The sequence below is a fragment of the Sus scrofa genome, chromosome 13 (genome assembly GCF_000003025.6).
Source record: "Sus scrofa isolate TJ Tabasco breed Duroc chromosome 13, Sscrofa11.1, whole genome shotgun sequence".
Classification (NCBI taxonomy): domain Eukaryota; kingdom Metazoa; phylum Chordata; class Mammalia; order Artiodactyla; family Suidae; genus Sus; species Sus scrofa.
The window spans coordinates 147,417,708-147,445,192 of record NC_010455.5 but is presented as its reverse complement, the minus strand read 5'-3'; the positions used below and the strand labels follow the sequence as shown (position 1 = coordinate 147,445,192).

The following is a 27,485-nucleotide window of genomic DNA, read 5'->3' as shown; positions in this document are numbered from 1 at the left end:
ACTCATTGATCTCTATATCTTTTTCCTTATAAGAAAAGGAATTAAAGATAATTCGTGACTCATAAGGTTGTGGTGAGGAACAACAAAGGTAATGTTTGCAAAGATTTAGTAAAGTTCCTCAGGAAGTCTGTTCTCAAATCTATGTTTACTGTGGTTTTTAACAATGATATTATTAGTTATCAAATGAAGGATGGTCTCGGCAGGTTTCCAGCCGCGTTTCCGATGACTGAAAGTTTCTATAAGCCGTTTCAGGCTCTACAAATGTTTAATGTTATTTTTTTAGTAGATTTGACTTTTTAGTTATTGTTTTTTTAATTTTTTTGATAGACTTTAGTTTTAGGTTCACTATAATATTGAGCAGAATGTATGAGTTTTCCCATGTACTCCTTGCCCGCCCCCCAGATACAGCCTCCCCAACTATCAACATCCTGCACCAGAGTGGAACACTCATAACCAAAGAACCCACACTGAAATATCATTATCACCCAAAATCTATACTATGCATTATGGTTCACTCTTGGTATTGTACATTCTATGGGTTTCAACAAATGTATAATGATATGTATCCACTATCATAGTATCATATAGAATAGTTTCACAACCTAAAATCATATGTACTCTGTCAGTTCATTCTTTCTCTCGCCCCAGCCACTGGAAATCACTGGTTCTTTATTCTCTTCATAGATTTTCTTTTTCTGGAATGTCATATTGTTGGAATCATACAGTATGTTGCTTTTGCATATTGATTTCTTTTACTTGGTAACATACATTTAAGTTTCTTCTGTCTTTTCATGGCTTGTAGCTCATTTCTTTCTAGCATTATATAATATTCCATTGTCTGGGTGGACTACAGTTTGTCTGGGTGGACCAGGGATCGAACCTGCGCCACAGCAGTGACCCAAACTGCTGCAGTGACAACGCCAGATCCTTAACGTACTGTGCCTCAAGAGAATTCCAAGAATATGCTTAGTTTTGCAAGGAACTGCCTGTCTTCCAAGAGTTTGCATCATGATGCAGCAGAAATGAACCTGACTAGGAACCACAGAGTTACAGGTTCAATCCCTGGCCTTGCTCAGTGGGTTAAGGATCTGGTGTTGCCATGAGCTGTGGTGTAGGTGGCAGACATGGCTTGGATTCTGCATGGCTATGGCTGTGGTGTAGGCAGGCAGCTGTAGCTCTGATTAGACCCCTAGCCTGGTAACATCCATATGCCACAGGTGTGGCCCTAAAAAAAAAGAGAAAGAAACTGCCTGTCTTCCAAAGTGGCTGTAGCATTTTATATTCGCATCAGAAGTGAATGAGAGTTCCTTGCTCTGTGTCCTTGCTGGCATTTTTTATTGCTGGGAGTGTTTAGATTCTGGCCATTTTAATAAGTGTATAGTGGTATCTCATTTTTTATACAGGTTCTTATTTGCCACCTGTGTATTTTTTCTTTGGTGAGTTGTCTGTCCAGGTCTTTGACCATTTAAAAAACAGGGTTGTTTAGAGCCTGTTGAGTTTTTAAGAGTTCTGTTTATATTTTGGGTAGCAATCCTTTAGCAGATACGCATTTGCAAATATTTTTATCAGTCTGCAGCTTATCTTCTCATTCTCTTGACTCTGTCCTAGGAGGCATAAGTTTTGTTTTTTTTTTTATTAAATGAAGACCAATTATTTCTTGGTGTATTATGTCTTTGGTGTTATATCTAAAAATCATCAGGTTTCCTCCAGGTTGCTGACATTTTTTGCCTATTTTGTCTTCCTGGGCTTTCATAGTTTTGCATTTTGTATTTAGGTTCAAGATCCATTTTGAGCTTAATTCTCTGAGGAGATAAAGTCTGTCTCTATTCTTTGCTCTATTGCATTGTCTTTGCTCTTTGTTGAAGATAAAGTTGACTATATTTATGGGGGTCTATTTTGGGGATCTCTATACTGTTCCATTGATATGTTTGTCTGTTCTTTCACCAATACCCCCCCTGTATTGAATACTGCAGCTTTATAGTAAGTCAGTCTTGAAGTTGGGTAGTGTTGGTCTTCTGATTTTGTTCTTCTCCTTCTCTATTGTCTTGGATATTCTGGGTCTTTTGCCAATGCATATATAAACTTCAGCATCTGTTTCATGATATCCACAAAATAACAATGGAATTTTGATTGGGATTGTGTTGAATCTATAGATCAAGTTGAGAAGCACTCACATTTTGACAATAATGGGTCTATCCATGCACATGGAATATCTCTCCATTTATTTAGCTTTTTGATTTCTTTCCTCAGAGTTTTGTAGTTTTCCTCATATATATCTTGTTAGATTTATATCTAAGTATCCATCTTGTGGAGCAGTAATATAAACGGCCTTGTCTTTTTCATTTCAAATTCCACTGTTCTTTGCTGCTACGTAAGAAAGTGATTGACTTCTGTATATTAATCTTGACTCCTGCAACTTTGTTATAATCACTTCTTATTTCCAATATTTTTGTTAATTCTAGCAAACTGGACACATATGTCATCTACTAACAAAGACAATTTTATTTCTTCCCTCTTAGTCTATATTTCTTTTCTTTCTTTCTCTCGCTCTTTCTTTCTTCGTCAGCAATTTCCGCTTTAGTTCACCAAGGGGCAGAGGATCCCCTTGAGGTCTTGCCAAAATGTTCCCTCTCACCTCTCTTTTTCAAGATTTTACTGGAAATCCTAGCTAATGAAATAAAAGAAAGAGGGAAGAAAGAAAGAAAGAAAGAAGAAAGAAAGAAAGAAAGAAAGAAAGAAAGAAAGAAAGAAAGAAAGAAGAAATCCCAGTACTGAATTCAGTGGCAGATATGAGTCAGCTTAAAGTGGCTTCCACATTCACTTCCACAGAGTCATTTTAGTGTCTTGGGTCCTAAGGGGCATTATGTGTATATATATATAAAATATGTATTTTATCATATGCTCAGACTTCTTTACAAAATTTTATTATGAACAAAAAAACAGAGAAATGAGCTGCTTAGTAAAATCCTATCAAATGCCAGCAGAATAGGCTCCATGACCAGTTTAACTTCAGCTTAAATTCCTCCCCAAACTTACAGATTGGCAGGGGACGGGATAATGAGTTTTGTTTTTTTTAACTCATAAAATTTGTCTCTCTTTATTTTAAACTACAATTTATTAAGAAAGGGCTTTATAAGGAATAAAGGTTAATATAATAAACATATAATGCACCCCCACAAAGTTTAAGGAATAGATCATTGTTAATTACCAATAGTGTTTAAAGTCTTAGGAGGGCATTTATTTATTTCTATGCATTTATTTACATATTTATTTTTCTATATTATTAGAGTTCTGTTTTTTCTTGACACTTTTTGGAAATAAAATTCAATGTGGGAACCAGATGCTTATTTTTAGGGTGTGTGCCATCAAATGTTGTACTTACTGCCAAACCAGAACACTTGTAATATGTGCAGTAATGGTTTTGATTCCTTTACTCATCTATTCAATAAATATTTATTGAGCTTCTGTTATATGAGGGGTGTTTGTGTTTTACTTGACATTTAATTATGGTGTTCTTAGTTTTAAGTGAAATGATTCCAGTAGCTTATTCCTTGTGCCATATTGTCTGTCTTGGGTTTCTTTCAACCTCATCTTTGATGGAAGTTTGGTGCAACTCTGTTCTTCTCTGAGGTAGATGGAGCCTCCTTGTTTTTGCCTAAACCTTCGTATCTTTTATGCTTACTGTCTTCTCTGGATTTTCTTTTATTTTCTTTCTTTTCTTTTTTTTTAGTTTTTTTTTTAGGGGTGCACCTGTGGCATATGGAAGTTCCCAGGCTAGAGGTCCAATCAGAGCTGCAGCTGCTGGCCTATGCTGCAGCCACAGCAACACTAGATGTGAACCATGTCTCTGACCTACACCACAGCTCATGGAAATGCCAGGTCCTTAGCCCACTGAGCCGGGGGCAGAATCAAACCCACGCCCTCATGGATACTAGCTGGGTTCCTTACTGCTGAGCCACAATGGGAACTTCTGCTCAGGATTTTCAAGGGCAGTTCTGTGTTCAAGTTTTTGTCTTAATTTTTGGCTCATAAAGTTAGGTGTAAATAGCTTCTTTGCACTTGTCTTTGTTGAGAACATATACTATATATTTATCACATGAGGGAAAATATTCTATAAATATGTGTTGATTGATAAATATGTTTTAAATGGAGACAGAATTTATCAGAGGGGAAAATATATTGCACTTATTTTCAGCTATATTGGAGAATTTTTAAAGGGAAAATAAGACCCTTATCACATCAGACTTTTACTTCTGCCCATCTTCGACTCAGAAGTCTCTGTTACAGTCTTTCACATTGCTGTATTTGTGCTTATACACACACTTTTATGACTAAGGCAAACTGTCTTTCCACTTCTACTCCACTTATGTAAATCCTTCCCACCCCTCAAAGGCAATTCTCCAAGGAAATTTCCATAGGACCAGTCTTGATGCTTTCCTTGACTAGACATGGAAAGACCTGGGAATAAAAAGAGAAAAATTTAGACTGTTTTTTTCTGGACTTTTGTTCCTATTGCTTCCCAACCTCTTCAAAAGAAAAATGAGGGGATCAGGGCAAGGGGACCACTTTCTCCCATAGTCTTTCAATAAGACAAGTGTATCTCTTATACTAAATATAACAGACTGAAATGTTTAAATAAGCAACCCTAAGTATTGCATAATAGAATTTAGAATTTTGTGCCCCCAAACAATGTGATTTTACATTTTCCAAAGTCATATATAAAAGGAAAAGTAAAAGGTTCTGTGTGTATACATATACATATACATATATATATATATAAAATCAATCATTTCTAACCTCACTTTCCTAACTTAGCTGCACATTTGGAAATTAATCAAATACTGCCCCATGAGATAATTTATATCATGTAAGTTAATGTCTGTAGAGTTGTTCAATAGTTTATTGGTTTAGAAACTTCATAAGGGTTCCAAGAACCAAGAAGATTCTCCAGAAAACTTGGAAGGAGGAGAGGAATTATTTGAGGGTTACTTGAGGTATAAAGGCACTGGAATTGAGATTCCTAAGTGAAAAAGAAAGGAGTAGGAGCAAAGTTTATTGATGCCTCTACAGTGAGAGTATAACCTCAGATGCCTGCAGGAGTCAGAGGAGATAAGTGAAAATACTAGTTTAACAAGAGCGGGGAGTTGTAAGGTCTGTGTAAAACTTGAACTCAAGCACTAGATAGTAGGAAATAGAATGGCTGGGAAGGGAGGGAAGTGCCTCTGTGGCAATAAGATAATAGTTTGTGATTGATTGAAAATTATTATTTTTTTTTAAGTGAAGCCCTGATGTATTGTTTAAATGTCCCAAAATGTCCTTTGAGCCCAGGGTAATTTTTCCCCAAGTTCCTCACTGAGTATTCAACCTGACTTAGACCTGACTTGAAACCTCCATTCCTTCCATCTCACTTGGAATCAGGATCTCAACTGAAGAGGAAAGGAATTAGAACAAAAGTCATGTCCCTGGACTATGTTAAAGTAATCTAATCCCTATTCTGGGTGCTTTGATAAAATGCCTCATGCTCTGTCTTTGTAGGCCCAACCAAGCTAGCCGTTGCTTTTCTCCTCACCATGGTCTTGGCCTCTTGACCTTGCATCTGATTTTTCTCCCATGACAAACACTCACCCTTTTAATGAATTCTTTGTTTGGACTACTAGACTTAAAACTTCACTTTCCCCAAGATTCTGTTTTGCTTTCCCTTTGCCCTACAATGTTTTCCTTTGTGAAGCTTCATGTTCTTAGCAAACTCCATGCCAGCCTTCAGAAACCCAGGCAAGAACAAAGCACTCACGTCCCTACATGCTAAGGAAAAGAACTCAAATGTGGATAATGTTGTAAGAAAACTAAAGAAAAAGAGAGAAAAGTTAACCCAAGAAGAACAAGAGCTCTCTCCATAGGAGTAGCAAGTGAGACCAATAGCTTTCCCCATTTTGGCAATGATGAATGCCAGTGGGACTGGTTTTTGCAAGAGTTAGGCTCAGCTGCTTTCCAGTTAGCGACAAAGTTCCTATACCCCCACTGCAAATGGTACTTGAACTTCTCACTGAATGAGGCCATGCGGAAGGAAAGAGGATAAGCATATCTCTAGGACAAGAAAGCTCAAATGCCTGCCACTGCGGAACATAAAGACTCTAGCTCTTCGCTGAAAAATAGAAAGGAAATGGGGGAGGGGCAACTCCTGAAATCGTTAGTGGAGGGAAACCACTGTTAAGAATTACTGAGGTCTTTGTTGTCCTTCCTCTAATGGTCTGCCCCATGGGGCAGAAAAGTTACAGATGTTGCCTCAACAAAACCCTCTGAACGGAAAAGAGTAATGCAGCTCTTCTAGACTTGGAGCCAGAAGACCCAAATTCACATTCAGTGACAATTGTCATGTGCTATCTCCCACAAGTCAGTTAGTTAGCCCTCTAAATCTTGGTTTCCCCATTAAAAGAGAGAGAGAGAGATTCATCTCATATTATTGTTGAGAGAAATATGAGGTATTATATAAAAAGGAATTATTAAACACTAAAGTGCCCTATTACTTTAAAGTTGCATCATGTCTTTTAATATTTTCGGACTTATGGTGTTCATAGTATTTGTGATTTAAATGATACAGGCTAAAAAGAAAATTTGGATTTTTAGTCCAAAAAAGTGTGAGTATTAAAAAAAGATCTCCAGCAGGATAGAGACAATAGTATGATAATATGATGAATTTTGGAGTCAAACCTCAGTGAAAATCCAGGGTCTGCAATGTATTAACTACATAATCATAATTTGTCACTTTTCATGCCCATATCTCCTCACCTGTGAATAATTCTTGACATTGTTTTCAGGATTAAATGAGAGCACAGCAGAACATAAGATTAGATTTCTTTCTCTTTACATAGATGAGAAGCAATAATGGAGAAGTTCTGACTGCCCGGGCATGAAGAAAAGGGGAGCTGAGGACACAGAAACTGCTTGGTCATGTATAATAATATTTCTGGCATTAAAAAAAAAAAAGAATGAAATTGGGCAAAGACTGGAAGTAAATTCTCAAATGATCTCTCCTAAAGTGCTAATCAATCAAATTTTTGGACAAGATAGAGAGGACAGGAGTTCCCATTGTGGCCCAATAGGATGGGCATTATCTCTGGAATGTTGGGATGCAGCTTCAGTCCCCAGCCTGGCACAGTGGGTTAAGGATCTGGCATTGCCACAATGCAACCGTGACCCACATCTGATGGTGGCAAAAAAGAAAAAAAAATGATTGAGAGGACACACAAAAGGAGAAAAACAAAACTATGAGTTTTAATGACAAAGGTGGAAGAATATCTCACTTTATGTAAACTTTTCCCCTTTTCTCATCTCTGCACATATGTTTTACTTATTTACATATGTGCAATGAAACAATTCTAATCAATAATGATGACATCAGTAAATAATGAAGAATGATTTCTCTTACCCAAGAGAGAATATCTGCCTTAAATTTTGTTCCTTTGTTCTGATTGGTCACTCACTCTCACCTGGTATGTTAATACATACTTATTGCAAGAGAACAACAGCAGGGACTGTATATAAATAACCTCTATTCTTTAGTGATACCTCAACCTGGACTTAAAAGCGACAGACACCTGTTAGAGTCTGGTAAAGTTAAATGAATAGATATTTTCAAGAGAAACTCTAGATAAGATTAGGCAAAATAAGTCTGGGTCTTTAGTGGTCTATCGTAAACAAATTTCAGCAGGTATGTTTTACAGCAATCACCCTTGTTATTCAGAATTCCATCTACTTCAGCTTACTTCCTCTTTCAGGATAACAGCCCAGAGAGATCATTATTTCTGAAATAATGCAAGACCCAAAAGACAATAATTCTTTCCCACATGATTAATGATATTTTTATATCTAACCACTTTCATAAATTTTATTATGTTTATTGCCATTTTACATATTAGGAAACTGAGGTTCAGAGATGTGATAGAATGAACTCAAAGTCTCATGGCTAGTTAGTGACAAAGCCATGACTCAAATTCCCTTCTCCCAACGCCCAAATGGTACCCTTTCCAGTGTTTCTTATCTGAAGGAATGTCAGATAAGTGAAAAAAATTAAATCACATTTTTCTTTCCCTTGAGTATGGGGGAGACATCCTGACTCATTGGCTGAGTTGATAGAATAGAAAGTGACTTTAGTCCAAGACAAATGACCAACCCAGGGGCCCAAACAGAAAAGACCTTCATCCTAGACTTCTTTCTATTGCTTTATCCTTGCTCATTTATTTGTCATTTATTTCAAAGATTAATAAATGGTAAGAAACTATAATAGAAAGTTCATATAGGAAAATATTTATAAAACATGTGCCAAATATGATCAAAGAAGAGTAGACTATAGTTCTGTCTCTTACTTCATTTATTTAATGTTTTAAACTTTTGTCAAATTTACTTGACACTTGAAAACAAATAGTTGAGAGTCTTATTTATCTCACTTGTATATAGTTTACTAGAAATTATGCCCTCAAATATAGACATGAGCTGTTTTTCATTCTGTAAACCACCAACACTTAGAACAGAGCCTGGCACACACGGGATTCCTAATAACTATTTACTGAATGAATGAAATTACAAACTGTGCAGTGGTGATGGGAGGCTGAGAAGGAGTAATGAAAGAAAAGAGGAAAAGACTGCCTATCATGGATATGACCTTCTTTCTTTTATCTGCCTGGATGTTGGCAACAAAAAATTACCCAGTTTTGGCAACGATAGAAACCTGATTAGGAAATTTTCTGTTATTTCAAAAATAGAACGCTTCATTTCCAAAGAAAGCAGAGAAAAAGTTTACCGTAGTTTCCTGGTGTATTCGAATGCTATTATAATGGAACTCATGAAGACGTTTCTGCCGTACAGCAAAACAAAAACAGCAAGGAAATGATCTACTTCACACTGTTCTTGAGTTATTCCAGTGCTTCTCAAACTCTTATGTGTGTATGAATTACCGGGAGAACTCACGAAAACATAGTGCTTATAGATTTAATGCAATGAGTCTGCAGCTGGCCTGAGATTCTGTGTGGCTAACAGCTCCCACATATTGCCAAAACTGCTCATCCCTAAGTCACAGTCTGAGTAGTGTGTGTTTTGTTTACTTTGGTGGGGGGATTCCCATATTTTCTTTCTTCTTCACTAAAAGCTTATCATCTCAATATTAATATATACTCAACATTAAACATAAAGGTCTGTGATATCCTTTAGGTGAAACTGGATTGATCCTTCCTCTTTCTTGTATCACTGGTTGTACTTAGGTTACCACCTCTTATTAGTCAATCTAATTATTACGAGTTTTTCATCATTAAGAAATTCAAATTAATCAGGTTAGGAAATCTCTGACATCCCACCTGAGTATGACTGATCGCCCTGTTATAAGTACATTATTGTTAACAGGCTGTGCAGCCATCAGAAATTTGCCTTTAAAAAAATTCCCTTTCAGTTTGTTATTATTACCTGAGGCTATGCACTGGGCCACACCTCCCTGAAACTTAAAACTAAGCAACTGTTTTCAATCATGGTCTCTGTAGATTATGAAGTGTTTCAAAAACAATTTTTACAGTGAATTTGAATATCATAAAGTAGTGACATTGGTAAAAAAATTTACGTTATTTGAAAATTACAGTCCAACTGAGCTGTCAGTAGTTCTCAGACTTGAGAAACATGCAAAATTATCTGGAAGACTTCTTACACCATAGATACGGGCCCTCACCCTTAGTTTCTACTTCATTAAGTCTGGGTGGGGACTTGTTTAGCAGGATTCCCCACCTCTTCCCACTAAATGCCAGTAGCAACCCCACTTCCTGCTGTTGCAACAATCAGACCTGTCTCCAGACATTAACAAATGCTCCCTGAAGACAAATCCACCTTGGCTGAGAACCAGTGTTCTGTGCCATGTCATTCCCGTTAATTTGTGCTTTAATATATGTTAATGTAATATTTATGTTTATTTTTATTTTATTTATTTATTTATTTTTGTCTTTTTGTATTTTCTAGGGCCGCACCTGTAGCATATGGAGGTTCCCAGGCTAGGGGTCTAATTGGAACTATAGCCGCCAGCCTACGCCAGAGCCACAACAACGCAGGATCTGAGCCACGTCTGCAACCTACACCACAGCTCCAGCAACGCCAGATCCTTAACCCACTGAGCAAGGCCAGGGATTGAACCTGCAACCTCATGGTTCCTAGTTGGATTTGTTAACCACTGAGCCACGACGGGAACTCCTAATTTGTGTTTTTATTAAGTGAAAGACTAAGGATGTGCCAACTCTGGTGTAATGGCATGGCTGGTGGGAAATGTTCCCACGGGTGTTTCAAGGGGCAACTGGTTGACAACTGTTGTGCTAAAGGAACAAAAGAAACTGGATAATTGAAAAGGCAATCAGGAGTTCCTGTTGTGGCTCAGCAGGTTAAGAACCCCACTAGTACCCATGAGGATGTAGGTTTGATCCCTGGCCTTGATCAGTGGGTTAAGGATCTGGCATTGCCATGATCTGAGGCGTAGGTCAGAGATGTGACTCTCATCTGGTACTGTTGTGACTGTGTTGTAAGCTGGTGGCTATAGGTCTGATTCAACCCCTTAGCCTGGGAACCTCCATATCCCATATCCCACAGGCATGGCCCTAAAAAGGAAAAAAAAAAAAAAAAAAAGAAGAAAAAGAAAGAAAGAAAGAAGGAAAAAAGAAAAAGCAATCAAAGACTAAAATTGTTGGAGTTCTCTTGTGGCTCAGTGGGTTACAGACCCAGTGTTTTCATTACAGGGGCTCAGGGAAGCTGCCTTGGTGCTGGATTCAATCCCAGGCTTGGGAACTTCTGCAAGCCCCGAGTGCAGCCAAACAAAACAAAACTAAAACTATCTTTGTGGACTTATCCCTCAACAGGCAAAAAAATCCCAAAACCTCCCAAAATTTTGTCTCCTCAAGTCTTTCTTTAGCCATACTCTGTTCTTGTAGAAGCCTCACCTTTTTCTAGCTCCTTTCCCATTCTCACTCCAAAGACTGTCCCAGCCATGAAGTCACCACCCAGAGATTTTCCCTGCTACTGGTATTATAGACCATGAGGAACTTGATCCCTTTCCTGAATGCAGAGGTGTGTTCCCGGAATCTGATACTGTGAACTTGAGTACATTTCTGTTCAGTGTCACAGTCCTGTTGACAGGCAAATCACTGCTGTTGCAGAACTTCAGGCATAGTGAAGGTTAAATTGGTTATTATCAATGCTTGAGGACATTATTGTCCTACTAACATTGCTCCAAGACCTAAAAAAAAAAAAAAAAAAAACGCAAAATGGACATTTGGAACACAATCCATTCTTGGGGCAGAGGCTATCTCTAGATATCAAGTAGGTTTTCTAGGAAAAACACATACATGTAATTTATACAAGATCACATCTTCTCTTCCTTTCCTCTTTCTCTGTCTCTCTCCCTCTCTCTCTCTGAACTGCAGTTTTTCTCTGTGTTTGGACAATGTTGGGTTTTTTTTTTTTCTAAATTTTCCTTTGGATCCTACATTGAAAGTCTATTTTTGTATCCAACACATATTATGCAATCTTTGTGATTTAATTAGAATTGTGTGTTTTTTTCCATTTAATTCATTGAGTTAATCTTCTGAGGAAAAATAGGATAAGAGACTCATGGAAAATCCAATGAATAATGATGCTATTGATGTTAACAAAGGGCAATTGCTTCCTGTTAAAATTCAAATCTCATATTGACCCGGAATTCTTACTAAGAGAAATTTCTCAATACTTATTTTTGTTCATTTACTGAAAGAAGTCCATCAACATTGAATTCAGATTTACCCTGAAACAGGAAAAATCATTTTGATTTAGAAACTGATTCAGAGACATAAACCGAATTCCAGAAGTCTCGAATACTGAAGACTAATAGAGGGCTGAAGAAGAGAAGAGGGTGGATTATCTTCAGGCAAATCCTCTACTCCCTTCTTTCCATCCCCATCCCTACTGCCCTCACTGCAAACCCTGCCAGGTCCTCTTGAGTATGCAGTCCCCTAGCCCTCTCTTCCATCTTTCTTTTGATCTGCCTGCCCCATCTCCCCTAAAGAAAAATGACTGAATATGGCCCAGGTAAGATGCCATATGAAGTGGGGGGAATCTCTCCTCTAAGCAAGGGGTGGGTTTAGAACACAGGCAGGACAAGGCTGAAAGGAAGAGAAGTAAAAATTCCTGCAGTACAGGGCCAAAGCTGAGGAGAGCACAGGATGGTAATACTGATGCTTGGAGGGACCAGCTCCATGAGAGGCAAATCTCAGAAGATGCTGACAGCTATTATATGCAAAAAAAAAAAAAAAGGGGGGGGATCTACGATTCGTTGACGACACTGTAAGACATCTGCAGAAAACATCTGCAGAGGGACAGGTAATAAATTAATTCCTTTTGTCCATATTTGAATTGCTTGATAAACCCTTGCCTGAAGCTCACATTATCACTGTAATTTTTTATTATGAGAGCCAGTGATTTTTTTTTATGACTTAGCCCATTTGAAATGTTTCCTGTCCTCTCCCAGCCTCTATAGTCTCCTCTTACCCTCTGAATGAGATTTCTGGGCACATGGGCTTATTTCAGCAACTTGACCACATCTAGGTCTACCAGAGATCTTCCTACGTATTGTTCATTATGCTTGAAACATTCTTAACCCCTGTGCCATTATCAGTTTATTGCCTCTCAGCTCCAAATTCACCTCATTGCCGGATATGTAAAAAAGGATCTGGGCTGCCCCTTCAACTATTTGCCTTTTGGCAGCCGACCCAATGTTAAGCCTTATCAGTTGAGGGCATTAGAGAGATACTGTAAGAACAAAGGGTTTCCTTCCTTGTTACAGTGGCTCTTTTGTCAGGCTCCTGCAGAGCATGATATTTTTTCTTCAGTGCTTGGCCCATATAGTTTTCACCAGTCCTAGGTGTCTGCATGGCACAGCTTTCTCCAGCATTTAGCCACATGTTTTCTTCCGTTCTTGACTAGAGCGGTGGCTCAGATAATGTGGGCCTCTTTTTCAGCTCAGGTCACTGTTCTCTGTGCTCTCTCTCAATCGCATGTTACACATGCTGGCCCCGAGGTGCCCTATCCTGAGCTGGCCATGGGAATCTAGTGGATTCATGTAGAGGGAATCCTCTCCACTTCACTGGTACCCCCACTCCTCCTGTGCATCCCATCCTTTCCCCACAGCTTCCTACAAGTTGGCCTGCCCACCTCCTGCCAAGATGGGCCAGACCCAGGCAATCTGGCAATCTGGCAAACTTCCCCACCCTCCAGCGTACCACAACCACATTGCCTTCAACCATCTCTTTCAACGAGAGCTGAGCCTTCCTTGTCGGTTTGTCCTTCATTAGGTATGCTACCCAGCCCTGAGTTTCTTTTTAGGGTTCTCTTTCCATTTATGTAGTTATCTTAGCTTGATAACTTTTATATTAAAGTTCCCCTGTTTCAGTTACTCTCTCCTGGTGGGACTCAGATGACACACCCCCTATTCCTTGTGCTGCTCATATTCCAGATCTCATTTTCTCTAGCCAACGTCCTCTAACCTCCAGACTAGGTTAGATCCCCACAATAACTAGTTCTCACTACATATCATACTTTCTCTTTTGTTTGTAATGTCTATGACCACAGTTAGAGATTGTATGGTTATTTGCATAATAGCTTTATTACTATCATGGAAGGTCAATAAAGACAGAAAAAATATCTTTCTTGTATTTCTAGCATCTAACGCAATGCCTGGGACAACATAGCAGGCTTTCAGAATACTGATTTTTATTTATTTACTTATTTATTTAGTCTTTTTAGGGCCACATCTGTGGAATATGGAAGTTCCCGGGCTAGGCATCGAATCAGAGCTGTAGCTGCCAGCCTATGCCACAGCAACAGCAACATGGGATCCAAGCTGCATCTGTGACCTACACCATAGCTCACAGGAATGCTGGATCCTTAACCCACTGAACAAGGCCAGGTCACCTGCATCCTCATAGATGTTAGTCAGATTCGTTTCTGCAGAGCCAAGACAGGAACCCTGATTTTTTTAAAAATATATATATATATCATATGTGTATGTGAATTTTATTAATGAAAAAATCAGTAGCTATGAATGGGATAGACAGAGAATATAAATTTAAGCACATATCACTCTTTTTTAGAGAAGTTCATCTTGTAGGGCTAAAAATGTTTTAGGTGTTTGATAAACACTTTATTAGCTGATGGGAGGAAAATATGTTTCCTCCTACATTTGGACAGCACTCCCTTGTACCATGACAGAAAAGTGCTTCAGAAAGTGATTTACATTCTATCAACCTCCTTGGGCTAATGAGTAAAGAGGGTCTCTTCTTTCCTGTCAGACTTTTGGGAAAGTGGAACATAGCCAGATTACATGAATCTGGGAAAACTTTTGGAGAGGGCTTAGAGTTCAGAGTTAACAAGTTCAAAATGCATAATTTTAATTGATCACTTGCTCACCCCCAGGTATTGCAATTCACAATGCTAACAACTGTAAAATTAAATAAATTCTGTTGCTACTTAGTCAAGAGATAGCTCGCTTAAGAGGCAGCCCAGTCATGGATCAATACAGGAAAGCATTTACTTTTATGGGATTTTTATTTCGGGCTCATACTGGAAGCCAGGGTTTTCTTTATCTGTTAATGGCTTTTTAATATGAGTGGTCTTTCCTGATCAGCAGTTTATGGGCATCTTTTCAAACATCAATTTGATGTTTCCTGAAGAATGACTGCTTCTTTCTATGAATCTCCCAAAGTAAGTTTGGGACTATACTGAGACCATACTGTATAGCAGGACATCCATAATAGGCATTTGTTGGTCTTGCCACCCAAAGTCAAAGTCAAAGTCACAGGATCCTGATTTGATTCGGGGAGTCACCCTTTCCCATATGCTTCCGTCCATATGTGTGGAGTGAAGTTGACTTCACAATTGGCTCTGGGAATGCCCTTGTGGCCAAGTTCTAATTCAGACAATACATTTATGTATCACAGTTGGGTCTGGTCACAATTTGATTCACAAATGTGCATAGGGTCTAAGTCTGAACAAATGCAGTTCTGAGGCTTCTCTCTGAGCTTCCTGAGACATGGACTTTGTCTTTCCTGTTGCACTTGGAATTTCAAGCATATACATTCTGGAGCTGCTGCAGATAGAGCCTGACTGGGGATTGATCCAAAATAGAGGTGAGTAGAACCAGAAGATAGGCAAAGACAATCAAGTTCTGACAGTTTTAATATTAGCTTCTCATCAAGTTTCTCCAAAATTGAGATATTCTGGACTTTGCAGTTATGGGGGCTAATAAATTCACTTATTGATTAATCAATTAACCATGTTAAATGTATCCTTCAATCTTGGTGAAGATCTGTCCGGCTCTTTTCAGATGAAAACTGATGAGCATGAATAGATGAGAGACAGAAAATAAATTTTAGTCACATAGAATGAAAAATAAATAGTGATCTGGTATTAAGATATGCTTATAGCAATCATTTTTTAGTACTTAAAATAGGTTTTGCAAGATTTGAGAGACAGTAGAGATATCAAAATATAGGATGTCCATAAAGTCTTCAAGTAGGTGAATATAATAGATTGTTCATTGATATTACAACACAACAGGGCAATTATGGACACATTTATTTGACCCATGCCACTCTTAAAATCTACCCTGTTTCTTTAAGACTAATCAACAGACAATAGTATTGAATAATACACGTGTCTTAGTCCTTTTGTAATGTTACAACAAAAATACTATAGAGTGGGCGACTTAAACAACATTTGTTTTGTACTGTTATGAAGACTGGAAGTCCAAGTTTAAAGTACTTGCAGATTTGGTGTCTGGCTTCCTGGTTCACACATGGCTGTCTTCTTGCTATGTCTTCACATGTCTTCATGTAGTGGAAGGGATAAGGGGGATATCTTTAGTCTCTTTTATAAGGGTGCTCATCCCATTTCATGAGTGTTTCACCTTCAAGACCTAAGCACCTTTCAAAGGTCACACTTCTTAAGACCATCACATTGGGAATTAGGTTTCAACATATGAGTTTGAGGAGGAACAAACATTCAGCCTACAGCATCATGGATATGTGTCTGTCAAGAAAATGATGTATAAAATATTGTTTAGGTGAATTAAAAAGTAGGAGACAGAAAGAAAAAGAGAAATAGAGGGCTAGAGATAGAGAAAGAGAAGGAAAGTGGGAAGGAACAAGGAAGGAAGGAAGGGAGGAAGGAAGGAAGAAAAGAAAATTTAATTTACTCCTCAAATACTTTCTGAGTACCTATTTGTACCAATGTCCTGGGAACATGAAGTCAAAAAACACAATCAAAAACAAACAGCAATTTCTACCTTTGAGAAGCAGAGTGTGGTTTAAAATACAAGCATAAAAACAAGAAGAAGACAAAAAATAATCTATATATAGTAGGTTAAGTTAGTAAAATACAGAAGTGAAGCCTGTCTAGAAAAGACTTCATAGAGGTGGTGACTTTCAAGCTGGAATTAATCATCGAGTAGGAGTTTCCGAGGCAGAAAATGTACCAGTCCACTCACCAGCACAGGGACACAGCTGTAGGGCCCCATGCAGGGCAGACAGAGGAGGCTTCTAACGAAGCAGAAAACAGACCTAATGTCTCTAGGGGATGGAAGACAACAAGATGTTCCAGAAGAGGTAGAGCCAGCCAAGTCCCATCCCTTTCTCAAACTCACAAATCAGATCTGATATATCTCCATGAGAAGGAGCAGAGGCCAGAACACTTAAAACATGAGTAATGGTTTTAGTTCTCTTCAAACTTAATAATTAAGCCTATGGGCAACCAGGGGTATTTCCTTTCTTGGGGAAGAAAATCAGAAATTTATAAGGATGATCTTGTTTCTTCCTTCATGATATTGCTTTCCCCAAATACTAGCCACACTTTAAAATGACGGAAAATAGAAGTTCCTGTTGTGGCACAGCAGAAATGAATCCGACTAGTAACTATGAGGTTGCAGGTTCGATTGCTGGCCTTGCTCAGTGGTTTAAAATCCGGCATTGCCTTGAGCTGTTGTGTAGCTCGCAGACATGGCTTGGATCCAGCGTTGCTGTGGCTGTGGTGTAGGCTGGCAGCTGTAGCTCCGATTCAACCCCTAGCCCAGGTACTTCCATATGCCGCAGGTGCTGCCCTAAAAAGCAAAAAAAAAAAAAAAAAAAAAAAAAAAAAAAGAAGAAGAAAAAAAATAAGAGGAAAAATGAAGAAGTAGTTAACTTAGATATTGAATATTATTGAGGTCTTGATGGCCATGCTCACTACTGGGCAATAATCCAAGAATTTATCAATGACAAAACAAATGTTTTTGTTCTTATTTATCCAAATTTGTCTATCTCTCTATTGAATCCAGACTTGGGAGCTGAAAACGGGGAGCAGTTTATTATCTCCCTAAAATCTCAATAAGAGGATTTTAAAGAGGGAATTGACATAAGATAGTTTACATTTTTTTTTATTTTTTGTGGGTTTTTAAAATTTTATTTCTTTATTTATTTTTAGGGCCACACCCACAGCATACGGAAGTTCCCAGGCCAGGGGTCAAATAGGAGCTGTTGCTGCTAGTCTACACCACAGCCCCAGCAACTCGGGATTCAAGCCACATCTATGACCTATGCCACAGCTCATAGCAATGCCCGATCCTTAACCCACTGAGGGAGGCCAGGGATTGAACCCACATCCTCATGGACACTAGTTTGACATTTCTGCTGAGCCATGACAAGAACTCCATGTTATGTTTTTGAAAAGATAATTCTGGCTGCTGAGTGAAAAATGTATCTTAGGTAGTCAAGGGGGGAAGGTAGGAGGGATGGGAAAGTGCTTACCACAACAGGAAGAAATTATAGTGGGTTTGATGGGGCTGGTAGTAAAAGATATGGTGATGAATGGGAAGAATAAGGATACATTTTAGAGAAAGCACTAGCTGATGGGTTGAAGGAATAGAAAGAATGAGAGATTCATGGGCGATTCTTTGGTTTTTGACACACCTAAATGGATAGGGTGTCATTTGCTTAAAACAAAAAGCAAAAGCAGGCTTCAAAGAAGAAGGAAATTAAGAGTTTTGTGTTACACATGTCAAGCTTAAGATTTATAGTAGATACCTAAGTGAAGTTATCAGTTACAAAGTTCGACCTGTGAACCTGAAGTTTAGATAAGGACTAGAAATAGAAGCTGGGGGATATTTCTATTGGCCTGTGAATTATTGACATATGGAGGGTATGCCTTTAGGATAATTCATAAACTATAAATATAATTCTTAAAATGTAGGAATAATGTACACATACCATACTTGAAGTCATTTCATGTGAATTCAAATGAAAAGATATTTTAGGAGTTTCAGTCATGGCTCAGTGGAAACAAATCTGCCTAGGATCCATGAGAACACAAGTTTGATCCCTGGCCTCACTCATTGGGTCAGGGATCTGGCATTGCTGTGCATTGCTGTGAGCTATGGTGTAGACTGGCAGCTACAACTCCAATTTGACCCCTAGCCTGGGAACCTCCATATGCAGTAGGTGTAGCCCTAAAAAGGAAAAAAAAAAGATATTTTAGACATTGATTCTTTAGAACAAGTTATCTCTCAACCGGCTATTTAGGGCATTTTGGACAATATAATGACAACATGAGAAGTACTTGATCACTGCAATTTAGGATGAAATTAAAGGCAAGGTATATTGATAATTTTGACAGAAGGAAACACATACACATACATGTATGATATGAACATTAGTCTTGGCTTCACTTTCAGTGATACTCATCTGTCCCTAGCCCAGAGAGTCCACATGTCCCCAGGGCTCCAGCTGAGACAGCATCTTTTCCTGGAAAGGAACCATCCTCACCTCTTACTCTTGAGATGAGCTGTGCTATCTGTATTCCTGTTTCTAATTTAGCACTTAAACCACTATCACTAAAGGCTAAAACTACTAAGGGTGATTTCTATTGTTGACCTAAAACAAATAGACTGCTAGTTATTTTCACAGCAAGAATGGGTTTAATGGGGATCAGCAAAGAACTGTAATTCAGGATCTACAACCACAGCAAGTCAAGTGCAAGTTCCTACACAGCAAGGGAAGAGCTCTTTCATAGGGAAAAAAAGGAATTGGGGAGGGCTGAAATAAACAGAGTCCATGGCTTTTCATTGGTTGAGTTATTGCCAAGAAAGAACTTGTGAGGGCTTCTACTTCCTATTTCTTTTATATAATTGGGATTTCTGTTATTCAGTTTTTATACTATTTAAGAATAAATAAAAACGACTTGCCAAAATCCATGTTGTCTATATGTCTTCAAATCTCATGAGCCTGTGGGTATAAATAATGTAATATTAACATTGATGATCCAAATTTTGCCAGCTTGTCTCCTAACCAACTCAGGACCTTGGTCAGGACCTGCCTCCTTGTGTCTCCATCAAAATATCTCCTGAAGCATCTCTAGGAATTTTCTCAGATGTGCTCAGGAGCACTTGTCCTTTGAGACTGATATTTGATGCCCAAGACTCACTTGTGAGAGGTATACTTCCCATGACCATTTTTGCCAACCCCCAATGTGAGAACAGCACCTGCCTTCCTTGAATGCTATTACCCTAATCCTAACCCTAACCCTGAAAAGCTTTGGTTTATTAAACTAATTCCTGCACCTTTCAGTTTGTCTGCAATGCCTGAGGTGCTTGTAGAAACAGGTAAATATTTCAAACATTTCTGACTAGAACTTCCAAAAATATAATGATTTCATGGCTTGGGATCTAACTATAGAGGCTTCTATATGTCTTGCAGCACAGTGGCATTTTTCTCTGACACTATCATTCACACAGAGGAATGCAAAATAGGGCATTTATGTTCATGATACAGAAAAATATCATAATAGAAACACTCATACATAGATTCAGTCTTCCATTTTTCTCTTATCCCTCTTCTACCCTCTCTTCTTTCCCTCATGACTCAAAGGATGCCCCTCCTCCTTTTGTAGTTCACTCCTACTTTCCATTACCCAGGACTTCACACCACTCACTATTTCTTCTTCTGGGTTTTACACCAGTCTCTCTAATGGCTTCTTTTCAACTTCTAGACATGTTTAAGTCTGCCTATAAAACTATAAATGTGAGTGATGTCAGCATCATCATGGCATAAGATATTTTCTTTTCATTTTCCTTCTAAATAACTAATTAGGCATCCATCCACAAACAAAAGTACCTCTGTGGAAGTTGTGGATCCAGCATCACAAGCCAAGATTTTCTACCACTTATGCATTTGGTAATAAGCAGACAGACTTCAGTACAGTCTATGCAACTACCAGAAGCCAGCAAAACTTCCCCAACCCCTCTTGGCCCTAAGCAGGGAAAACCTGGAGAGTACTGACATGGCAGATACCCACAGACAAGAAAGAGTTTGTAGAAATCCAGTCTTCCCAAGGGGAAATTACGGCATATGACTGGAGCAAAATTAGAATATGTTTGGAGGTATTGGATGGGTAAGAGCAACATTGCCGGTGCCATTCCTCCTCCTACAGAGCATAAGAATAAACTAGCTTGTGATGACTTCCCAAAGAGAGAAAAGAAGGGTGGTGAGTGAGTATCCCAGCTGTGTAGGACACTGCTGGAGGAGCCCATTTCTCTCCAGCAGCACAAAAGTGTTGAGATGGGACATCTATAACTGGGGGCAGGGGGTAGTTGAATAAAGAGGCAGATAAGAATATCAAAGGGCATTAAAGAGTTATGGTTCCTGCTGACTGTGCTCAGAACTTCAGCAGGAAATTCACCCATGAGCCTTTGGAAGAACTTCACCCAAGAATCCTCCCCCCTCACCCCAACACACACACACAGGCCTGTGGACACTGCAAATGCCCCAAGTTCCAAATCCATACTTCCTCTATTCTGTAGCCAGTTCTTCTGCATACTACTGAGTGTGGCACAAAACAAGTCTTAGCAAATTTAATAAGACTAAAATACTACCAAGGGAGTTCAAACCATGGCTCAGCAGAAATGGATCCTACAAGTAATGAGGATGCAGATTCTATCCCTGGTCTCCTCAGTGGTTTAAGGATCCAGAGTTGCAGTAAGCTGTGGTGTAGGTCACAGATGCAGCTTGGATCTATTATTGCTGTGGTATAGGCTGGCGGCTATGGTTCCAATGCAACCCTTAGCCTGGGAACCTCCATATGCTGCAGATGTGGCCCTAAAAAAGACCAAAAAAAAAAAAAAAAGAGAGAGAGAAAGAGAAATAAAAAATAAAATAAGAAATAAAAAAATCATGAAACATATGTAAATGGAAACGCAACATACCAAAACCTATGGAATGCAACAGAAGCAGTTCTGAGAGGGAAGTTTATAGCAATAAATGCATATAATAAGAAAATTAAAAGATCTCAATAGCTCTGATTCGACCTCTAGCCTGAGAACTTCCATATGCTGCATGTGTGGACCTAGAAAAAAAAAAAAAAAAAGAAAGAAAAATTCTCAATAAACAACCTAATTTTACACCTCCTGGAACCAGAAAATGAAGAACAAACTAAGCTCAAGTTAGCAGAAGAATGAAATAACAAAGATCAGAGTAGAAATGAATAAAACAGAGACCAGAAAACCAAAAGAAATGACCAATGAAAATAAGAAATGGTTTTTTTGAAGGTAAACGTAATTGAAAAACATTTGTCTAGACTAGGAAAATAAATTTCAAGTCAATAAAATTATAAATGAAAGAGGATACATTACAATTGACATTACACAAATACATAGGATCCTAAGAGATTACCATGAATGATTTTTTGCCAATGAATTGGACAACTTAGAAAAAATGCATAAAGATCTAAATATATAAAGCCTACCAAGATTAAATCATGTGGAAATAGAATAATTGAAGAGATAAATTATTAGTAAGGAGATTGAAGTAGAAATCAAAAACTTCTAAACACAGAAAAGCCCAGGACTGGATGTCTTCTCTGATAAATTCTACTAAATATTTAAAGAAGAATGATGCCAATCCTCCTCAAACTTTTCCAGAAACTTAAAGAGATGGTACTTTTCTATGAAGCTAGTATTACCCTCATAGCAAAGCTAAATTAAGGACACTAAAAATAAAGAAAACTATAGACCAATATTCCTGATGAATATAGATATAAAAATTCTCAACAAAATATTAGCAAACTGGGAGTTCCCTTATGGTGAAAAGGGTTAAGGATCCAGCATTGTCACTGCAGTGGCTCAGGTAACTGCTGTGGCGTGGGTTTGATTCCTGGTTGAGGAAATTCTATGTGCCATGGGCATTGCCAAAAAATTAGCAAACTGAATTCAACAACACATTAAAAGGATCATACATCAGGACCAAGTGGTATTTATCCCTGAGATGCAAGGATGCTTCAAATACATAGATCAATAAGTGTGATATAAAACATCAAGAGATTGAAAGATTAAAAAAAATCATATGATCATTTCAACAGATATAGAAAAATATTTGACAAAATATAGCAACCTTTCATTATAAAAACCCTTGACAAATTGGGTGTAGAGAGAATATACGTTAAAAATATAAGGGTCATATACTACAATCCATAGCTAATATCATATTCAAGAGACTGAAAGCTTTTCCTTTAAGATCAAGAACAACACAAAGGTGCCCATTGTCAACATAGTTCTAGGAGACCTAGCTAGAGCAATGGGATAAGACAAAGAAATAAAAGCCATCCAAATTGGAAAGGAAGAAGTAAAGCTATCATTATTTGCAGATGATATGATCTTAGGAATAGAAAACCCTAAAGATTCAAACAAGAAATGCTGGAACTATTCAACAAATTCAGTAAAGTTGCAGGATATAAACTCGACATACAGAAATCAGTTTTTTTCTATATACTAACAACAAAATATCTGAAAAAGAAATAAAACTGTCCCACTCAATATAGCATCAAAAAGAATAAAATATTTAAGAATAACATTTACCACATGACTGAAAGATCTGTATAATTAAAATAATTTATTTGACAAAAGGAGTTGAAGAAGACATAAACAAATGAAAAGATATCTCATGTTTGTGGATCAGAAGGATGAGTATTGTTAAATGTCTACCCAAAGCCATCCGTAAAGTAAATGCATTTCCTTTCAAAATTCCAATGGATTTTTCTCAGAAATAGAAAAAAATCCAAAAATTTACATGGAACCACAAAAGACCCTGCATAACCAAAGCAATACTAAGAAAGAAAGAAAAAGCTGGAAGCATCATGTTTCTTGATTTCAAACTATATTATAGCTCTTCCTTTACTTACAATGAGGTTATATTCTGACAAAAAAATCATAAGTTGAAAATATTTTAAAAATGTATTCAATACACTTAACCTACCCACCATTATTCCTCAACCTACCTCAATGTTATACCATACATCACAGCCTACCTTAAAACACTAAGAACACTTACTTTAGCTTACAGGTGGGCAAAATCATCTAACAACACAGAGCTTATTTTATAATAAAGTCTTGAATATCTCATGTAATTTATTGAATACTATTCTAAAATGAAAAACAAAATGAAAAATCTGTGGAGGTTCCTCAAAAAGTTAAAATAGAACCACCATATTATTCAGCAAACCCATTTCTGGGTGTATATCTAAAGGAAATGAAAACAGGATATTGAAAAGATATCTATACGCCCATGTTAATTGCAACATTATTTACAGTAGCCAAGGCATGGAAATAACCTAAGTGTCCGTCAACAGGTAAATGGATAAAGAAGGTGTGATATATATAACTCATGTATACATATATGATTATATAGTGTATAACGGAATATTATACAGCCATGAGAAAGAAGGAAATCCTGCTATCTACTACAATATGGATGAACCATGAGGGCGTTATGCTTAGTGAGGTGAGTCAGATTAAGACAAACACTGTATTATATCACTTATAAGTGGAATTTAAAAAGTTGAACTCTTCATGTCGCAACAGAAGAAAGGGTGGGGGAAAAAACTGTAATTGCAATGTATACATCTAAGGATAACCTGACCCCCTTGCTGTACAGTGGGAAAATAAAAAAAAAAAAAAAAAAAAAAAAGTTGAACTCATAGAAACAGTAGAATTGTAGTTACCAGGCAGTGAGAGGTTAGGGAACTTGGAAGATGTTAAAAGGTACAAATTTGCAACTAGAAGATGAATAAGTTTTAGAGATCTAATGTATAGCGTAATGATTAGAGTCAATAATACTGTATTATATACTTAGATTGCTAAAAGACTGGATCTTAAATGTTTTAACTACAAAAAAGAAATAATTATGTGATGTGACAGAAGCATTAGCAAAGCAAAAGTGGACATTGTTTTGCAATATATAAATGTATCAAATCAATACATTCATATATAATATGTAAATTTTATCTCAATTTTAAAAACTATAAATGCTGGCATTCCCATCGTGGCGCAGCGCAAACGAATCCAACTAGGAATCATGAGGCTGTGGATTCAATCCCTGGCCTCTCTCAGTGGGTTAAGGATCCGCATTACCCTGACCTATAGTATAGGTTGCAGATGGGGCTCAGATCTGGCATTGCTGTGGCTGTGGTGTAGGCTGGCAGCTGTAGCTCTGACTTGACCCATAGCCTGGGAACTTCCATATACCACCTGTGTGGCCCTCAAAAGACAAAAAATAATAATAATAAATAAATGAATAGAAACTATAAATGTTAAATATATTTAATTCTATCTAAATTAATACCAGATAAAATTTAATAAAACGATTATTTGAAACACTAAAACTACATTAAATAAATTTAACTTTATTATGAAAACATAATACTTAAATATTTGATCATCTACAAAAAGAGTTGATCCCATGACAATGAATCTCATGTCAGCCACATGGAGTGATTTTTTTTTTTTTTTTGGTAAAAAAAATTTTCCAACTGTTAGAAAACTTTTTCTGCTTCTATACTACTTGTAATAAATAACAAAGAGATATTTATAAGCTGATCTTAAATATTTTTCTCAGACTCATTCATCTTTAAATTATTCCATCCAAGTTTGAGGTTTTGGAAAGCTTTTATTTCTTTTAGTTATTGCATTGAGGGCAAGCTATATAGTGTTGCTGTTACTCTTGTTTTCAGAGAGTGTGTGTAGGCTCAGATATAATTAATTAAATACAGTTTTTAAAATACAGTTTTCTTGGTATTAGTACCACCTCCAGCTTTTTCTTCTTCAGGATTGCCTCAGCCACACCTAAGCCTTTGCATTTCCATATAAAATTTAGGTTCAGCTTGTCAGTTTCTGCAAAAAGCAAGCAAACAACCTGCCAGCATTAGATTGAGATTGGTTTGATAGTTTAAATTAGGAACATGGAAAAAAATTTTGTGATCATTAAAATTACACATATAAAAAATTTAGAAAAATGTAATTGTAATGTACACATGTAAGGATAACCTGACCCCCTTGCTGTACAGTGGGAAAATTAAAAAAAAAATGTAGGAAAAAAATTTAGGAAAACTCGAGAAAAACTCGCTTTATAATATTAATAGCAACTCATATTGTGATAATATCTTACTTCAACAAATTGTCATGATAATATATCAGATATGTAAATTCACCCTTACTATCTGATCTCTGAGGAAATGAAAGCTCAGAGATATGATTTAAATTATGCATAGTTGCACAGTGAGTGGAAAATTGGAAAACACACTACAAGTCTGCAGTGCTATGAAAAAAAGTCAAAATTTCAGTTACCTACATTTTAAAAACATCAAAATTTTGGAACAGAAATCTTTCTAAAAATGAATCAAACTTATTTTGCCCTCTTCTCAACCTACAGAACACAATTTTACATTTTAATTTTAATTTATCATCAGACTAATGAGTATTAGTGATTGCCTTAAACTGTAATATAGTGTTATCCTAGTGCTCTACCTAAGATCATTTTCTGTATCATTAAATGGTCTGAAAATAACACACCTTTTCTTTTTGTAGCTGCTTTTTTGGGCATTTCTGACTTAAGTATGTTAACTTGACCCAACTCTTTCTCCTTGCTTCTGTTTTAAGTTTGAATTCATAAACCATGTAATTCCAGCATTTTAATCTAGTCTGCAAGCCTCTCTGGTCTGAGATAGCCTCCCTGGAAGTATAATTAGAGGCTCTCATCCCCTGAAGGTAATTTCTTACATAATAGCAAGGAAAGGGATGAAAAGAAGAGAGTCTCTGATGACACAGTTGGGGAGGGGAACCAATTTGCAGATTCACAATGCCAAACAGTATAGAAGAAAATCTTTATATTGATAAATCACATATTCAATGAAACATTTATATCATGGTGATAAAGTCATGCTTTTTAAAATAGTATATATTAAGCAGGTGTCTCTAAACATGATACTTTGCCCCTCTTTTGAAGTCATCAATATCCATGTACATGTGCATTATCCATGTACAATTTTTTTTGGTCTTTTTGCCATTTCTTGGGCCACTCCTGCAGCATATGGAGGTTCCCAGGCTAGGGGTTGAATCGGAGCTGTAGCCACCGGCCTACGCCAGAGCCACAGCAAGGGCAGGATCTGAGCCACGTCTGCGACCTACACCACAGCTCACAGCAACGCTGGATCCTTAAACCACTGAGCAAGGCCAGGGATAGAACCCGCAACCTCATGGTTCTAAGTCGGATTCGTTAACCACTGAGCCACAACAGGAACTCCTCCGTGTACAATCGTATTGATATTTTCCCAAGTGTTACGGTTTCAGAGAAACTTAATTACAGACTTCTACATCAACACAAAAGACTTTCCACACATGCTTATCTCTTCTGCCCCCTGAAAATCCCACAGAAATGATAACAAAATAGCTCAAAACATTATAGATATGCAACCAAAAGAAGGAGAAAGGGTGAGCTTGTGTTAAAAGCCAGGATGTTTTAACAAAATTATGAAAGATGAAAAATGAATGTAGGAGCAAAAAACAATGCAGGATGGAGAAAGTGTGTCAGAAGAGAGATGCTCCTGAAGAGAGGAGTGCAATGAATCCTGAGGCAGAACTCTGGACAGACTTGCAGTCCAGACACAGAAGTTGTCTAATTGAAACTCTAAATCCAGGCTAATTACCTCATACTACGTTCTCTAATTTTGCCAACCACATGCAGACTTCATGAGCAGCCAGTCATTTGCACCCTAGGTGACAGAAAAGAAACACACACACACAAGGAATACTTCCACAAGGAAATAATAAATTTTCTGAGATTACCTAAGGCAGAGTATTTGGACATCAGTTCCTCCAGAGCAAAGACCTCTCCGTGGGGCACTGAGCGTCCAGAAACATCATTGGCCTGCTTTCTTTTTGTTTCCACAACACAGACTCAGTTGATAAGCTCCACCTACATTCCCAGAGCAGCCAAGAGTCCTGAATTTCTGCCAACTATTTCAGGAAGTTGGAACATGAAAGAAAAATCAAGATAAAAACAAAGGTAAACAAACTCTAATAGTTTAACTTAGAAAGAAGAGAAATGATTTAGGGAACAAAGGAAATTTAAAATCAGGCAAAAGTT

General features: G+C 37.5%; 1 long non-coding RNA gene across 1 annotated transcript; it reads right to left on the bottom strand.

The window, feature by feature from the left end:
- On the bottom strand, positions 1,605 to 27,307 carry LOC102163705. The gene is made up of 3 exons (XR_307178.3): positions 27,185 to 27,307; positions 10,959 to 11,254; positions 1,605 to 4,458 (listed from the first exon to the last, which is right to left on the bottom strand). It is a non-coding gene; the product is annotated as an uncharacterized LOC102163705 (long non-coding RNA).